Below are 15,257 nucleotides of genomic sequence, written 5' to 3' on the forward strand. Positions count from 1 at the left end.
TTTTGTTACCTTCTCCTTCCACTGCCCCCACGCCCCATCTGAAGAATATCTAGTCTCAGGTGTCTTTGCTAAACTTGAGTAACTGCCAGAGACCTGCTTTACAGTAGGGCTCTGCTGTTTTTTTTTCCCTCTGTGAATATTTAAAATCACATGTTGAATTAGAAAAACTTTGAAATTAGGAAAACAGTGTTTTTCATTACATCTTTTCTTGTGAAAATTACTCATTAAACTTCATTTTGTTTAGACTTCACATGCTTGAAGAATTTGTAGATATTATCCATCAATTTTTTAAGGAAAAGAAGCATATTAAACATAGACAGGTTGTCCATTTGAAAAATGTCTGTGTTTGCTGTCTACTTCTGCTACTTTGCTATCTTTAAAAACATGTAAAAACGTTTTCATTTTTATGTGTACATAGTAGGTGTATATATTGCCACTTTTAATTTGAATATATTTGGAAATAATACCCTACTTGTGGCGGGTATTCGTACATGATGTTGCAAGAAGTTAAGAAGGGAGAATACTGAATGTGGCCTCTCCAAAATCCAGGTGTTGCCATGTGAGACTATTAAGAGGTGAGGCCTTTAAGAGGTGATTAAAGAGGTGTACCCAGTTTATGATCACTATTAAATAAGCGAGAAGAAAGTGGACGCTAGTATGTCAAAGAGCCCAGGTTTGCCAGACACCAGAGCCAAGCTTTTAACCCATGCTGTTCAGCCTTTTCTCCTACCTCTGTGCACTTCAGTGCTGACACTAGCATAGAACACCTGCTAGCATACTCTTTTTTTTTTTTTCCAGGGGAGCACATTGACTTGACTTACTTCAGGTTCTTTGTTTCTTTTCTCCCAAAATTGAGCATTGGGCTTCTGGCTTTGTTTACATGCAGTGGACTAGGCACTGAGGAATGTAGGCGTGCTTTGAGGCTTGGCGGTGAAGGGAGAGCCAGAAGAGCCTATGGAGAGCAATTAATATGTTTTTCCTCACCGATGGAAATACAGTTTGATTGGTGACTTTATCTTCTTTTATCCTCCTCCCCTCCTCTTCTTCCTTTTTGTAATCAGCTTCAAGGTATAACTCACATACCATACAGTTCATTCATTTAAAGTGTACAATTCAATGGCTTTACATATTCAGAGTTGTGCAACTATCACTTCAATTTCAAAACATTTTCATGACCCCCAGAAGAAACCCTGTAACTATTAGCTTTCATCCCCCATCTACCCATCCTCCCATACCGAGACAAACACTAATCTACTTTGCCACTCTATAGATTTTGGACATTTCATATAAATGGAATCATATGTGGTTTGTTGTGACTGGTTTCTTTCAGGTAGCATGTTTTTAAGGTTCATCCATTTTGTAGTATATGTCAATACTCCATTCTTTTTTTTAACCGCTGAATGATATTTCATTGTGTGCATATTTCAAAATAATGGCTGTTTTCTAGCTTGTACATTTCACTTCTCTAACTCCCAGCATTGTTTTGACTCTACAACCAATGTCTTGCCTCTCACTAATACAGGACATAATAGGCCCAGAGCATGTCAAGGATTTTCCAAAGTTGGACAGCTAGCTATGGGTAAAATGGAACCATTTATTCTTTTGCACATATACCACATTTTTATTGAGTGCCTACTAAGTGCAAAACACTATGCTAGAGTTTATGATATAAACATAAAATACACCGAATGTTTCCTTATAGAACTTAGAATCCTCTAGGGGTTTGGAAATATGAAACAATCTGTGTCTGTGCCCTTAGCTGTGTCTTGAGCAAAGTCGGGTTCAGAAGAAAGAGATAATTGTTTTTGTTTGTAATTTGTGTCTGCCACTTTTCCTGACTCTAGGTCAGTGTTGGGATTTTAAAAACAAAAAACAAAAAAAAACATTACATTACCTCTCTGATGTGACTTTGGGTCTCCTAGATACACTCTATATTCCACAAGTTTATTCCCACCCCCCTATCCCCTCATGAACTTAAATATTAAACAAGAGTCATTTTTGGAATTATTGTAGTTTAAAACTAATAGTAAAATTTTATTGGAATCTTGAAGGTCATGGGTCATAATGGATTTAAAAATTTTAGTGTCAGTATCCAGTTATCCAGAAATGTTTAGAATTGGTAAAATACATTCAGCCACCAAAATTGCACAGTGATATCAACCTGTTTAATTCAGCTGGAATTTAAGTTAATGGCATATTTAATATATGGGACACTTTGTGGCTTCTGCAGACGCTGATAAGCTTTGCATAAGTAGCAGTTGCAGCTACTTGAGTGAAGTACAGTCCCACAAGAGAAATTCTCTTTAGGATATTTTGAAATACCGTTCATCTGTTTCAGTTAGATATTTTAGGTATCATGGCATTCTTTTCTGTTTGTTAATGTTATATAATATTTATACCATATAAAAAGCATTAATGTAACCATCAGTGTATTTGCATTGTAACATAAGCAGCTGCAAAAGATGAATTTTCAGATGTATACTTAGAGTACTCTTTGCTAAAAATTCTGTAGGCCACCCTGACTCATTGGTTATAATATTGTGTAGTATAAGTAATTTCATTATGTGAATGTTTTTTTTGAAATGGAGTTTTGCTTGTTGCCCAGGCTCAAGTGCAATGATGTGATCTTGGCTCACTGCAACCTCTAGCTCCCGGGTTCAAGTGATTCTCCTGACTCAGCGTCCCAAGTAGTTGGGATGGTCATGCCCAGGTAATTTTGTATTTTTAGTAGAGACAGGGTTTCATTATATTCGTCAGGCTATTCTTGAACTACGTGATCTGCCCAGCTCAGCCTCCTAAAGTACTGGGATTACAGGCACGAGCCACCATGCTCAGCCTCATTATGTGATTTAAAACTGTAAAATAAAATGTAAGAAACCAACAAAATGTTTTACTCACAAATTTTGTGAATGAGTTGGATTTTAACAGATTTATTTATTGGGCCTTACTCTGTCACCAAGGCTGGTGTCAGCTCACTGCAGCTTCAACCTCCTAGGCTCAACTAATTCTCTGACTGTAACCTCCTGAGTAGCTGGGACCCCAGGTGCTTGCCGTCATGCTCAGCTGATTTTTATTTTGTGCTTTGCAGAAGCAGAATCTCCTATGTTGCCCAGGCTGGTCTTGAACTCCTGGGCTCAGGCAGTCCTCCCACCTCAGCCTCCTAAAGTTTTGGGATTATAGACATGAGTTACTACTGTGCCTGGCCCAGTTTTATGAAATTTAATTCCTGGCTGGGTGTGGTGGCTTTTGCTTGTAATCCCAGCACTTTGAGAGGCTGAGGCAAGTGGACCACTAGGTCAGGAGTTCTAGACCAGCCTGGCCAACATGGCGAAACCCCATCTATACTAAAAATACAAAAATTAGGTGGTGGCGGGTGAATCCTAGCTACTCAGTAGGCTGAGGCAGGAGAAGCAGTTGGAACTGGAAGGTGGAGGTTGCAGTGAGCTGAGATTGTGCCACTGCACTCTACCTGGGCAACAACAGTAAAACTCTGTCTACAAAAAAAAAAAAAAAAAAAAAAATTAATTCTTAATTTTTGTAGATGATATAGATATTGCTTACAAAAACTACTTAACAATTACAGTGGGGCATATGTATTTATTTAAAAATGTTATAAAGATATTTTTAGAATTAATACCATCAAATGTCATGCAATATTACTCAGCAAAATTAAAATCCAAAGAAGACAGCCTTTCTACCACTCTTCACAGGAAACCAGAATGTTTTCCATTTGTATAACATTTGTTGTTTAAAATTTTTAAGTGAGCATTTATTTTTATGCCTTATTCACATATGTCCTAGCTAAATACTCCCATTAACAGCACTACTAGTAACATTGATATTTTAGTTAAAGACGATAGTTTTTTTAGACTAGTAGACAGAAAGTTATAGTAGTAGGAGTATTGGAGACCCTAGTGAGGAAGGACATATTTGTTTACAACCAGCTAATAACCTGTGTGAAGGAGAAAGCAAAGTTTGTCTTTGTGATTGTAAGTGGTATTTTAAAAAAGTATTATGAACCCAATTTGTGTTGTAAGCTGTTTGCATCTTTTATAGCATCAGATTCTGTCTCATAACAGATCATCTGTCTCAGTGATCTTGCACAATCACGCACGGCACTAAAATATAAATAAAAATAAATAATAAACCAACAACAGTATAAGTTTGATAATGTGTATGTTGAACACTTATAATCCTATGAGGTGTAGAGATTTCTCACTTTACAAATGAAGAAACTGAGGCACAGAAAGGTAAAGCAGCTTGTTAACAATCACTTAAATTTGACTAATCCCATTATCTGTGTTCTTGACCTGCTAAACTGCCGTTTAAAACGTTACTCTGTATTCCTTTTCTTAAATATGAAATACTGTATAATTTTTGTAACAAGTTGAACAAGAAAGAGGTATGTTGCCACTTACCTGTACATTTCTTTTTATTTTATTAGTTTTTTTTTTAAAAAGAGTGTCTTGTTCTCTGATCCACACTGGAGTGCTCAGAAATGGTGGCATTATCATAGCTCACTGTAGCCTCAAACTCCTGGGCTCAAGTCTTCCTCCTGCCTCTGCCTCCTGATTAGCTTAGACCACAGGCAAGAGCCATAGTGCCTGGCTGCATGTATATTTTCTGATACACAGACAAACACATATGAGTTAATTAGAAATTAACACACTTTACTAAAATTATTTAACCTTGACTTTGTATGAAAGTACATTTTTCTTAGTTGGAAATTTGCAAGTGATTTTAGGTTGGCAGGTGCACTAGAATTTATATTGACTTTGGAATTAGACAAACCTTGGTTTGAGTTCTGACCTGTCAACGTATTGTGTTCCCTTAGACAAGCTCCTTAACATCTCTAAGCCTAAGTTTCCTCCTCTGTGAAGTAGTTATCATTGTTTCCAGGGTTCTTTTCTTGTCTTAAAGATGAAAGAGAATCGCCAGGTGTGGTGGCTTACACTTGTAATCCCTGGGAGGCTGAGGTGGGTTGATCACCTGAGGTTGGGAGTTTAAGACCAGCCTGACCAACATGAAGAAACCCTGTCTCTACCAAAAATACAAAATTAGACTGGCATGGTGGCACATGCCTGTGATCCCAGCTACTTAGGAGGCTGAGGCAGGAGAATCTCTTGAACCCAAGAGGTGGAGGTTGTAGTGAGCTGAGATCTCACCAATGCACTCCAGCCTGGGTGACAGTGTGAAACACTGTCTCAAAAAAACAAAAAAAAGATGAAAGAGATTCAATTAAATGATAGTCTTGGTTAAAGATTTATTACAGCCATTCCATATAATTTTGAGTCACTAAAAACGGAAAGAAACCCATAAATTAAGAATAAATAGTAGGAACTGATTTGCATGTTGGTTGATAATTCTGAACATTAACTGATTGTCTTCCTTGTATAGTAATACCTTTGAAATTTGTTGATTGGCCATAATTAGTTGGTTAATATGTTGTAGACTACTAAAAAAGCATCAAAATTTAAAACAATTCTTTCAAGAATAACAGAAATAGGAAAAGTTACATATACACTGCTTTTATTTCTAGCCTTTTTATGATTCATCTGGTTTCTCAGGTCTTAACTGAATAGAGAGAGAACTAATTATTTTTTTGTCTGAGAAGGGGATAGTTTGCAGCCGTTCCTTGCAGATTTTTAAAAGATCAATTTTTAAGCATAATTTAATGTTCTTATTACTGTCTTACAGAGGAAAAAGGTTCACTCTCTCTTTCACAACTGTATATATTGTCCTATATACACGTGGCCTTTAAAGAACATTCAAGTACACCACTGTCCTCATTATTTCCTTAGATGGCTGAGGAAATAGTGGAGAAAGACCTGGCAACATTTTTAAGAGTGTGTTTGTGGTGTGTGTGTGTGTGTGTGTGTGTGTGTGTGTGTGTGTTTTGGTTGGTTGTTTATCTGTAAAATACTTTGCCTGTTGAAAATCCAACTAAAATATATTGCAAGGTCAGCAGCCAGGTGGTAGGCAACATGATCTGAAGCGAAGCTAAAACAAGTAACTATAGTATCAGGCAGAGTATGGTAATTTCCATTACGGAGGAAGGGAGAGAGAAGCTTTCGCTTCTGATAATAGAAAAAAGAAAGAAAAAAAAAAAAAGATCCTAAACACTTACACTTAAGTATTCACTCATATATACTGAATGTATAAATACTGAAGTCATGGTTAAGACCCATCGTGTGTTCACCCTGTACTTGTAGTGAACATACAGTGGTGAGAAAAAAAAAAAAAAAGAAGAGAATATCTGGATGAAAGAAGCAAAGAAGGCAATTTGAAATGCACCTAAGGAATGAGGAGGATTTCTCAAGAGATGGGGATGAAGTGTAAAGAGGTAGTTAGGCAGATGCTGTAGGTAGAGAGAATCTTGTGGGCTGAGAGATGGAGTCATAAATGCATGACATGTATTTAGAGTATGGCAAAGATTGACTTAGAAGTGAGAAGTGAAGAAGAGTATGAAACAGTGTGAGGAGTTTGAAGTCTGAATACATGTGCACTTAATTTAGTAAGCAGTAGAAAACTATGACTTTTTAAATTTAGTTTTTCTTCTTCCTTTTTATTTTAAAACTTTATCTTGAAATAATTTTACATATATAGGAAGTTGAAAAAGACATGTATAGCGGAGTCCAGTGTATCCTTCACCCAGTTCCCCCCAGTGAAACCATCCTGCATAGCTTTAGTACAATTAAAAAAACTAGGAAATTAACATTGGTACACAGAGCTATTTAGTTTTTATCAGTTCCACATGCACTTGTGTGTGCTTGTGCATGTGAGTATGGAATTTTATCATATTTGTGGATTCATGTAACCATCACCACAAGACTTCTCTTTATCTATACTCACTTTCTCCACCTCCCCACTTCCTATGCCTGTCAGAGACTAACTTATTCTCCTTTTCTTTTATTTCCTATTTTTTAAAATTTATTTTTGAGCTAGAGTCTCGCTCTGTTGCCCAGGCTAGAGTGCAGTGGCGCGATCTTGGCTCACTACAACCTCTACCTCCCGGGTTCAAGTGATTTTGTTTTTCTGAGCCTCCCGAGTAGCTGGGACTATAGCCATACGCCACCATGCCCAGCTCATTTCTGTATTTTTAGTAGAGACAGGATATCACCATGTTAGCCAGGATGGTCTCAATCTCCTGAACTTGTGATCCACCCGTCTCAGCCTCCCAAAGTGCTGGGATTACAGGTGTGAGCTACTGTGCCTGGCCGATTTTTTTTATAAGACACTTTGGATGATTGTAGATGATATATTTCTAAAATTATGGCTTTGATTAAAGCCTCAAGATATGAGCACCATACAATCTTTCATTAAAATGTTTAAACAGCAGCAGCAGCAAGAAAGGAATGCCAGCAGCATAAACAGTATGTCTCATAGTCCTACCAGTGGTTGTTACAACAGGGACGTGCACATATCTACCCATATGTCTTGCCAGAAGGAACGTATCTTAAAAAATATTATGGTGAATATGAAAACATACTAGTCATATAACATACATAGTTAAAAAAAAACCACCCAAACCAAGATTTATGAGTCTTAGATAACCCAGAAGCTAGTATTTTTCAGTAATGCAAATAGGAGAAGTTTCTTGGAAGGTTCTTAAGAAATAGTGAATTAAATAGGTGTTTGGCAGAGAGGGGTATTGTGTGTTTGGGAAGGAGAACAGGAATTCCAAAGAGTAAAGAAAGGTATGAAAGTGCTGGACCATTGCAGGAGCTGTGGTTCAGAATGGCTGAAGAGTATAGCTTAAAGGGAGGAAGTATCAGGTGAGGAATGGGACCAGGAGGAGGCTGAAAGAGGAAGACAGGCTAGAGAGTTGGGACTGTATATGGAAGGTAGTAGGGAGTCATTTAACCCATTTATGCCTAGTGTTCCATTATTGGAATGCTAAGCTTGTGGTGCTTATCTGTATCCTACTGCTCAAGGTCATCTCCAAGGTCTGATTTTTCACAAAACAATTGCAACTTCCTTCGTGAATGGGTTAAGAGATTTATTCAAGGAAATAGTGGGACATATTTGTATTTTGGCAAGTTCCCTGCGATGATAACCTGAAGAATGGGCTGGAGGCAGGAAGACCACAGAGGGCAGATAATCTGAAGCCTGTGTTCTTAGTCACTGATTCATCCTTGGGAAAGTGAGGCCTTGCCTGTGCAGAGACTCTAGATGAGTGAATTCAACTTCATGACAATGCTCAGCACAGTGGACACATTCCTGATGTATCCAGTATATGTGGCTTGTTCAACTCCCCCAACAGTTGAATTATCTTTGTAATTCAGCCAGTCATACTTCACATTAAATGACATACCTAGGCATCAGAAATGAGATCTTGGAAAACAGCTAGATAACTAGTATTGACAGAAATTATTGCGTAACAGCTTGGCTCGGTGAGATGGATGTCTAGGGAAAATGGATGAAAACTGAGTAGACACTCAGTAAATATTTCTGTGGTTGGTTATTTATATAAAAGGCTTAATCCTTTCCCCCCCTTATATAGAGTGTACATTTGAGTTCTTCTAGTGTGAAGCATAAGGATTTTTTTTCATATTCAGAAAATAAAGCAATTTAGAAAATTGTGTGCTGAATGGCAAATGCATTTAATGTTTATTTTTGGTGACTTGTATGTAGCCCTTGAATTTTTAAAGTCATTGCTACATAAGGAAAACAATTTAAAAGATCACCAGTCAAGTTCTAACAATTCCCCTAGAAAGTTGCAACAAAAATGACTTCTAATAAGCTTGTTTAATATTGTATTTAATTGGAATACTTGATTTTGAATCCATATCTTCAACTTTACCATCTTCTATGAAATATTCATATTGTTAAAAATGGACAAGAAGATGGAAACCTCTGTGTCCGCCCTGGGTGGTGTGCAGTGGGGTGATCTTGGCTCACTGCAACCTCTGCCTCCCAGGTTCAAGCTATTCTCCTGCCTCAGCCTCTTGAGTAGCTGGGACTACAGGTGCATGCCACTGTGCCTGGCTAGTTTTTGTATTTTTAGTAGAGACGGGGGTCTCACCATGTTGGCCAGGTCGGTCTGGAACTCTTGTCCTCAAGTGATCCTTCTGACTCGACCTCCCCAAGTGCTGGGATTACATGTGTGAGCTACCACCCTGGCCTGATCAATGAAATTTTGATCCTAGAATTATTTTTTATGGTACTACACGCACTATCTTTAGAAATAATTAGATGAAAACACATTTAACTTGTAGAAGAAACATTTTACTAAAAACCATATGGCAATAAGTAATTTGATTTTTTTTTAAAGAAGCAAATTGAACACATTGGGAATTGAAATAATTTGAGAATTCTATAAATATACTCTTAAAACAATTGTTTCTAGGGTAAGCAGATTCATTCTGAGTGAAGCTCAGTCAATGAATTTGAAACAGTAGAGGTGATGGTAGTGGTGATGGTGGTAGTTTTAGTAGTGTTTGTTACTAGAAGCAGCCACTAGTTTTTAGCACAGTGGCCATTATTTTATATAATGCATATTTGTTGAATATATAGTTGAAGGCATGTTTATATGTTCCCTTCATTTATTAATTTTAGTTAATACAGTAAAGTTTAGTTTACATTAGCTGTATAAAATTCAGGCTAGTACCCTCATTTACAGATGAGGAAATTGAGGCACTAAGGAATTAAATAATTAAAGGTCATATAGCTAGTAAGAGCTAGGATTTGAACTCAGGCATGTCTGACTTTCAACTCAGGCTTACATCATTGGTTTCTATGTTCTTGCCATCTGATTTCTGACTTCCCATTTTAGTTTTATGTATATTAAAATCCCTAGTATGTAATCTCTGACTATAATCAGAACATGCATAATACTGATTTTATATTGGAAGAGGCTGGTAAAGGAGGCCCCCACTAGAATGAATGGTTAATATGTTTTCTGATGGTATTAGTTGGAATCCCAGCAAACCACATTTCCCAGGATTTTTGCCTTAGCAACATCTCGCCTGCCCCATCTTTAATCTGCAAAGTAGTGTGCAGCAGGAGCAGTGTCCTTGGGAAAACTTTATTTTATACACTACAGTTTCAAAGCTGTGCCTTCTTGGTAGTAGAAACTGTATTTAGTTTAAAAGTAGAATGTAGATTAACCAATCTCTTGGAATTTTACTGAGAAATGATTCTGAGAATGTTTTTGTGCTTTTCGAGCAAGTGGGGCCTATTACCACCTTTGGGGGAGGAGTCCCACTTTGTGGAGGACAATAAGGAGCATAACACACCTACCATCAGGAGCAGCAGTCCCAGAATGTCAGCCTACCAGAGGGCTTACAATTGCTGGGTTCCTGAGGAGATACACGACTCACAGAGGCTGTGGATGGAACAACACTTTACTCACACAGAGAAGAGGTGGCAAAGTCAGCTTCAGCAGTTGAGTTGGTCCCGATGGCCAGCGGGTCTCACCCTGCAGCCGAGGCAGGGAGGTGGTGCGCCCCGGCCCCCTCGGGCTGCAGATGAACAACCCTGTTCTCTCATTGCCAGGTATAGCAGTGAGGTCGGCTAGGTACCATATGATGCACATACTTAAGCAGAACAAGAAAATAAACCTCCAGCCCAGAACAGGGAAAGATAGTCCCTAAGAGATATGCCCAGCTCAGCTTGTGAGAACTTTTTATCTCTTTATAAGGAAATGTTGTAGGCCCAGGCACATCCTTATGTGGCTGTGCAAGAGGTCACAGGCTGCACAGGAGGTGGCTTCCCAAGGGTCCTTAAGCTGTTTCAGAAACATCTCATGCTTAGGAATTGTGTAACAGAGTTTTACTTTAAGAATTATTCTTAATTATTAGTTATTAGTCTGGCAGCTGGATTTGAGATTTGTTTCCATTGTTAAAAGTATGTGTGGCGTTTTGAAAGTGTTAGATTATTTATACTTGGTGTCATCAACTAATCCTCACAGGTAATTCTACTTTCTAATACTTTACCAGTTTCCAACACTGCAGCACAGGGAGCTATTCTTTCGTTGTTTGGGATTCTGTCAAGATGGAGAGTTAATACAGGCTGTTGGCTCTTTCTCCCAAAACTAACCATGGAGAAACTACAGAAGTAAGAGGAAAGCAGAGATCTGAGGAAATACCTAAAATGCTATGAAAAATTCTGGGGGTGACTGAGGCTGTTGCAAATTGATGTGTTTGTTTATGTGGTTTCGTATAGGGTGCAGGGTGGCATGAGGCATCAGGAGAAGCAACATTGTTTTGAAGTTTTTTTTTTTTCCTGTTTGAGGTTTGATGTGATTTTCTTCAGTCGCTTTGAGACAATGATTGCCTGCCCCTTGCCACAGAAATTGGTGTCCGTTGGGTAATGTCAGGGTAGCACAAGCGGCGGCTGGTGGGGGTGAGGAGCTGATGAAAACAGGTAGGAGCCAACCAGCTGCCCCAGGGCACTCACTCCTCCTGGAGCTTGCAGATTTTACCCTGCTGAGATTGCCTTCTTCCAGTGGTGCTGCTTTCTGCGACTTTAAAGGCTAATCCCTTTAAAAGAGTTGTTACCCTTTAAAGGATTTACATTTTCAAGGAGTTTCCTGGTGGTAAGCAGCAAGCTGGAGTGGTCAAGAGGGATTTTTTTGTTGCCATTGGCTCATCCCCGCCATCCTTCTCAAATTCACTAAGAGGGACAGTACTACGACTTGCGTTCTGGCCATTTTTTTTCATGTATGTTTCTAGACCTAGTAGCTCATTGCTTATGTTGAATATGATCCCACAAGCCAAAATAAGTATGTGGAGAGTACAGCCACTATTGAAAATATGAGAAGATAAACGGAATAGTATACCCCTCATGAAGCAGAATGATTGAACCGAGGGATCAATAATTTAAAATAAACATAATAAATGTATTCAGTGAAAAGGGACAATAGTAGCAGTATTAATGAACAAGAAGTCATAAAAAGAATGGAGTAGGAATATTAGATATGACAAATATAGGAGCTGAAGTAAAGAACCTAAACAGATAAATAGGATGGATATAGATAAAAGTGAATTCTTGAACTTGAATATCATGTTGAGGACCTCTGAAGGCAGAAGGAAAAGTAGAGATAGAAAATACGTATTTTGTTATTTTTCTCCAGACTCACTATGTTGCCCAAGTTGGTCTCAAACTCCTGGGCTCAAATGATCCTTTCACCTTGGCTTCCCCAAGTGTTGGGATTACAGGTGTGAGTCACTGCACCTGGCCCAGAAGAGTTAGAAAATATTGAAGAAAGCCAAGAAACATAGAGGGAGAAGGATAATAATGCTAGCATTCAAATAATAGAATTCCCAGAAGGGAGAAAAGAAATTGAAGGAGAGAAAAATATTCAAATAAATAATGGTAAATTGTTCAGAATTAAGAAAGAACAGAGACCTCAAATTGAAAGGGCTAAAAGAATACCATGAAAGAAAGATAAGAAAAACCCATATCTTGGTAGACTGCGGTGAAATTTAGGAATATCAAAACCAAAGAAATCTAATATTTTAGAATGATAGAATAGATTATCCACATGGAGTATGAGTCAGACTAGATTATCTTTTCAGCATCTAGGTTCTCAGTTACTCTCCATATTTGAGGTGAGGGAAATCATCTATATAATATATAATTCAAAACTTTATAAATTCATATTGCATTTGATAAAATATTTATCAATGCAATAAGGGATGCATTTTCTATATAACCTTCCCGATTGAAAAAGATACAGGGTGACAGGTCATGATATATAATTTTGTAATTTTATATAACTGTTTGGGAGAAATTACTAGCATTTTCATTAAAGATAATACATCTATTTTTACTTTTGGAACTGTATGTGTGCTGTTCTCTTTGGAGTATTTTTTAGAAATGTGTTTTTGCAGCCATAGATTCAATTAAATAGATGATTTTCTAACAATAACATATGACATAAATGATTTTTAATCACATTGTTGCAGGCTTTTTGCTCCTTTAGCTCAGCTAGGTCTGGGTTCTTGTCTCACCACCAGGAAAAATTAGGCTCACAGACACCAGAGAGTGAGTGGAGTAGAATTTATTAAGCAAAAGGAAAGATCTCAGTAAAGAGAGGGGTCCTGAAAACAGGTTACTGGATGCCCCCTTGCGGTTGAATACCATGGCTTTTATTTAAAAGCTAATGAGGCTGGGTACCTGATTTGTTTAAGATGCCAATTCCTGGGAGCACCACCCTGTCCTTCCACTGTACGTGTGGGCCCTTAGTTTGAGCTGCTCCATATTGATTTATTTCCCTTACTGCACATGTGTTAAGGAATGGAATTTTCCACTGCGCACATGTTTAGGCAAGGCACCTATGCAAGTTCCCTTATCTGCACAAAACATCTGGTATAAAGACTTGTGGGACAGGTCAGAGGTTCTCTAGGGGGACCCTTCCCTTATTGTCTGCCTAAAGCAAGATGGCTAATTCCTTCAACATTTCTTCATCCGCCTAGATTTAAATTCATTTAAATATCATGTTATTATTGCTTGTGTATCAGACAGAAGTCATAGTCACCTTTGGTTCAGAAATCCTCTATCCAATAGAAATATAATGTGAACCACATAATGTAATTGAAAATTTTCCAGTCTCATGCCTGTAATCCCAGCCCTTTGGGAGGCCGAGGTGGGTGGATCACCTGAGGTGAGGAGTTCAAGACCAGCCTGGCCAACATGGTGAAACCCCATCTCTACTAAAAATACACAAAATAGCCAGGCGTGGTCGTGGGTGCCTGTAATTCCAGCTACTTGGGAGGCTGAGGCAGGAGGATTGCTTGAAACCGGGAGGTGGGGGTTGCAGTGAGCCGAAATCATACTACCTTATTTCAGGCTGGGTGACAGAATGAGACTCTGTCTTAAAAAAAAAAATTACAAAAAGATGAAGTGTATTTTAATTTATTTGATTTAACCCATAGATACATAATCAGTATACAAAATTACTGAGATATTTTACATTCTTTATATTAAGTCTTTGAAATTATTTGTGTATTTTATGGCCTATCTCAAATTGGACTAGCCATATTTCAAGAACTCAGTAGCCACATTTGACTAGTAGCTACTGTATTGTCAGTACATCCTTAAAGCAAATGATTGTTCAGTATTCTGAGAATTGTTGAGCGACTTAAGAACTGCCTTTAAGACTTCCATTTGATTAAGAATTTGTAGAACTGTATAGCTCTGTAGCAGGTGAAACTTGTATCTGTTAAATATAGTTTGTAATAAAAAGGAGCGTTAATATGGCAAGACATTATTTGTTTGCTCTAGTTTTAAGAATAGACATTTTGTCAAAGCTCATTAATCTACAAAACATTCTGAGATTGATGGATTGATTTCTACAGATTTATTTTCTTAAGTCCGGATAGTTTTGCCTGGATGTCTAACGGACAGTTCAGACTTAACATGGACAAAACTGAATCTCTTTTCATTTTCTTCCAGATTTGTTCTTGCTCATATTAGTGAGTAGCATCTTCATTCTTGCCTTGCATAGGGGCCAAAGAACCATCTGTCTTTGACTTGCAGCTAGAATACTGGTGAAAAGTTACAGCTTACTGTTACAAATGTCCAGTTTCCTTAAGTCTTTTGTTGTACATGTGTTTACTATATGTCTTTAATCAAAAATATTTACTGAACTTTTAGGTAACGTTAATGTAATTTTAAAAATCAGTGGCAACTTACGGCAAATACATGTGTTTTTTTTTTTGTTTGTTTGTTTTTTGGTTTTATTTTTGCTTTTCTTTGAGACGGAGTCTTGCTGTGTTGCCCAGGCTGGAGTACAGTGGTGTGATTTTGGCTCACCACAACCTTTGCCTCCCAGGTTCAAGCAATTCTCCTGCCTCAGCCTCCCAAGTAGCTGAGATTACAGGTGCCACCACACCCGGCTAATTTTTGAGTTTTTAGTAAAGACGGGGTTTCACCATGTTCGTCAGGCTGGTTTCAAACTCCTGACCTCGTGATCTGCCCACCTTGGCCTCCCAAAGTGCTGGGATTACAGGCATGAGCCACCATACCTGGCAAACATGTGTTTTTTGGTAGTTGACTTAAAAATTATGTGAACTCTTGGATAGTTCACATGAGAGCACTGTTGAAGCATCTTTGTAGGACAGATTTTAGTTCATGCTGACATTAATTTACATTGTGTTAAAATAAATTGAGGGGGAAATAAATCAGGCATAAATAGCAGAACAGGAAATCAAGATTTACATTTGGTGCTCTGTGCTTTGTCCAGAGGATCTTGTAATCATTCATTCAAAACTTTTTACTAAAGAAAACAAAATTTAGTTAGGACATGTAAT

General features: G+C 37.9%; 1 protein-coding gene across 2 annotated transcripts in view; it reads left to right on the plus strand.

The window, feature by feature from the left end:
• Positions 1-15,257, plus strand: part of PRIM2 (DNA primase subunit 2) — a 323,635-nt gene that overhangs the window by 159,119 nt on the left and 149,259 nt on the right. The window contains exon 8 of one of the 2 annotated variants that reach the window (XR_008480687.2): positions 2,606-2,710. The exons of the other annotated variant lie outside the window; for it this stretch is intronic. The gene's annotated coding sequence lies outside the window, so the exon portion shown is untranslated. The remainder of the gene's footprint in view (positions 1-2,605; positions 2,711-15,257) is intronic. 2 annotated transcript variants of the gene reach the window in all.

Source organism: Callithrix jacchus, chromosome 4 (assembly GCF_049354715.1).
Source record: "Callithrix jacchus isolate 240 chromosome 4, calJac240_pri, whole genome shotgun sequence".
Taxonomy (NCBI): domain Eukaryota; kingdom Metazoa; phylum Chordata; class Mammalia; order Primates; family Cebidae; genus Callithrix; species Callithrix jacchus.